At 37.2% G+C, this 3833-nt stretch overlaps 1 protein-coding gene across 6 annotated transcripts in view; it reads right to left on the bottom strand.

Annotated features, from left to right (window-relative positions):
• ADGRB3 (adhesion G protein-coupled receptor B3) overlaps nucleotides 1–3833 on the bottom strand; it is a 741588-nt gene that overhangs the window by 213160 nt on the left and 524595 nt on the right. The gene's annotated exons all lie outside the window — the stretch shown is intronic.

Here is a 3833-nt window from a genome sequence, read left to right on the forward strand (position 1 = left end):
CAAAAATGTACCAAATGGTAAAGAGCATCGACACAAGGAAGAAACTGTGTCAACTAATGGGCAAAACAACCAGCTAGCATAAAAATGGCAGGGTCAAATTCACACATAACAATATTAACCTTAAATGTAAATGGACTAAATGCCCCAAACAAAAGACACAGACTGGCAAATTGGATAAAAAGTCAAGACCCATTGGTGTGCTGTATTCAGGAAACCCATCTAATGTGCAAGGAAACACATAGGCTCAAAATAAAGGGATGGAGGAAGATTTACCAAGCAAATGGAGAGCAAAAACAAGCACCAGTTGCAATCCTAGTCTGTGATAAAATGGACTTTAAACCAACAAAGATCAAAAGAGACAAAGAAGGGTATTACATAATGATAAAAGGCTCAATGCAACAAGAAGAGCTAAAGATCCAAAATATATACACACCCAATACAGGAGCACCCAGATACATAAAGCAAGTTCTTAATGACCTACAAAGAGACTTAGACTCCCACACAATAATAGTGGGAGACTGTAACACTCCACTGTCAATACCAGATAGATTAACAAGACAGAAAATTCACAAGGATATTCAGGACTTGAACTCAACTCTGGACCAAGCAAACCTAATCACCTTCAAAATTCTCCACCCCAAATCCGCAGAATAAACATTCTTCTCAGCACCACATCACACCTACTCTAAAATTGACCACATAATTGGAAGTAGATCACTCCTCCACAAATGCAAAAGAATGGAAATCATAACAAACAGTCTCTCAGACCACAGTGCAAACAAATTAGAAATCAGGATTCAGAAACTAACTCAGAACCACACAACTTCATGACACAGAAAAACTGGCTCTTGAATGTTGACTCCATAAACAATGAAATGAAGGCAGAAATAAAGATATTCTTTGAAACCAACGAGAATGAAGACACAACATACCAGAATCTCTGGGACACATTTAAAGCAGTGTCTAGAGGAAAATTTATAGCAATAAATGCCTACATGAGAAGCAAGGAAAAATCTAAAATTGACATAGTATTATCAAAATTGAAAGAGCTAGAGGAACGAGATCTAAAAAACTCAAAAGCTAGCAGAAGACAAGAAATAACTAAGATCAGAGCAGAACTGAAGAGATAGAGACACAAGAAAACATTTAAAGAATTAATAAATCCAGGAGCTGTTTTTTTTGAAAAGATCACCAAAATAGACCACTAGCCAGATTGATAAAAAGGAAAAGAGAGAATAATCAAATAGATGCAATAAAAAACAATAAAGGGGATATCACCACCAATTTCAGAGAAATGCAAACTACAATCAGAGATTACTACAAACAATTCTATGCACATAAACCAGGAAACCTGGAAGAAATGGATAAATTCCTGGATATTTGCAACCTCCCAAGCCTAAACCAGGAATAAGTTGAAACCTGAATAGAACAATAACAAGGGCTGAATTTAAGGCAGCAATTAATAGCCTATCAACCAAAAAAAGCCCAGGTACAGATGGGTTCACAGTCAAATTCTACCAGACATACAAAGAGGAGCTGGTATCAGTCCTTCTGAAACTATTCCAAACAATAAAAAATGAGGGAATCCTCCCCAAATCATTTTAGGAGACCAACATCATCCTGATACCAAAACCCGGCAGAGACTCAACCAAAAAAGAAAACTTCAGGCCAATATCCATGATGAACATAGATACAAAAATATTTAATAAAATACTGGCAAACTGACTGCAATAGCACATCGAAAAGCTTATCCATCATGATCAAGTAGGCTTCATCCCAGGGATGCAAGTTTGGTTCAACATACACAAGTCTGTAAACATAATCCACCACATAAACAGAACTAAAGACAAAAACCTCATGATTATCTCAGTAGATGCAGGGAAGGCCTTCGACAAAATTCAACAGCACTTTGTGCTAAAAACTCTCAATAAACTAGATATTGACGGAATGTATCTCAAAATAATAAAAGCTGTTTACGACAAACCCACCACCATACTGAATGGGCAAAAACTGGAAGTATTCCCTTTGAAATCTGGCACTAGACAAGAATGCCCTCTCTCACCACTCCTATTTAATATAGTATTGGAAGTTCTAGCCAGAGCAATCAGGAAAGAAAAAGAAATAAAGGCTATGCAATTAGGAAAGGAGGGAGTCAAATTGTCTCTATTTGCAGATGACATGACTGTATATTTAGAAGACCTAATCGTCTCAGCCCCAAATCTCCTGAAACTGATAAGCAACGTCAGCAAAGTCTCAGGATACAAAGTCAATGTGCAAAAATCACAAGCATTCCTATATACCAATAACAGAGTTAAAGAGAGCCAAATAAAGAGTGAAGTACCATTCACATTTGCTACAAAGGGAATAAAATACCTAGGAATACAACAAAGGGTGTAAAGGACTTCTTCAAGGAGAACTACAAAGCACTGCTCAAGGAAATAAGGGAGGACACAAACAGATAGAAAATAATTCCATGCTCATGGTTAGGAAGAATCAATATTGTGAAAATGGCCATACTGCCCAAAATAATTTATAGATTCAATGCTATCCTCATCAAGCTATCTATGGTCCTCTTCACAGAACTGGAAAAAACCACCTTAAACTTCATATGAAACCAAAAAAGAGCCTGCATAGCCAAGTCAATTCTAAGCAAAAAGCACAAAACTAGAGTCTGCTACCTGATTTCCAACTATGCTACAAGGGTACATAATCAAAGCAGCATGGTACTGGTACCAAAACAGAGGTATAGACCAATGGAACAGAACAGAGGCCTCGGAGACAATGCCACACATCTACAACCAACTAATCTTTGACAAACTTCACAAAAACAATCAATCAGGAAAGGATTTCCTGTTTAATAAATGGTATTGGGAAAACTGGCTAGCCATGTGCAGAAAGCAGAAACCCATCCCTTCCTGGGACCTTACACTAAAATTAACTCCAGATGGATTAAAGATTTAAACCTAAGGCCTAACACCATAAAAACTCTAGAAGAAAACCTAGGCAAAACCATTCAGGACATGGACACAGGCAACGGCTTCTTGACTAAAACACCAGAAGCATTGGCAACAAAAGCCAAAATAGAGAAATGAGACCTAATTAAACTCCAGAGCTTCTGCATCACAAAAGAAATAATCATTAGAGTGACCCAGCAACCAACAGAATGGAAAAAAGTTTTTGCAATCTAAAAATCTGACAAATGGCTAATATCCAGAATCTACAAAGAACTAAAACAAATTTACAAGAAAAAAACACTCCCATCAAAAAGTGGGCAAAGGATATGAACAGACACTTTTCAAAAGAAGACATATAGGAGGCCAACAAACATATGAAAAAATGCTCATCATCACTGGTCGTTAGAGAAATGCAAATCAAAACTACATTGAGATACCATCTCACGCCAGTTAGAATGGTGATCATTAAAAAATCTGGTGACAACAGATGCTGGAGAGGATGTGGAGAAATAGGAACACTTTTACACTGTTTGTGGGAGTGTAAATTAGTTCAACCATTGTGGAAGACAGTGTGGCGATTCCTCAAGGAACTAGAAAGAGAAATTCCATTTGATCCAGCAATCCCATTATTGGGTATATATCCAAAGGATCATAAATCATTCTATTATAAAGACACATGTACACATTTGTTCACTGCAGCACTGTTTACAATAGTAAAGACGTGGAACCAACCCAAATGCCCATTGACGATAGACTGGACAAGGAAAATGTGGCACATATACACCATGGAATACTATGCCATAAAAAATGATGAGTTTGTATCCTTTGTAGGGACATGAATGAACCTGGAAACCATCATTCTCAGCAAACTGACACAAA

Source organism: Sapajus apella, unplaced genomic scaffold, assembly GCF_009761245.1.
Source record: "Sapajus apella isolate SASKATOON/1434 unplaced genomic scaffold, GSC_monkey_1.0 scaffold6, whole genome shotgun sequence".
NCBI lineage: Eukaryota > Metazoa > Chordata > Mammalia > Primates > Cebidae > Sapajus > Sapajus apella.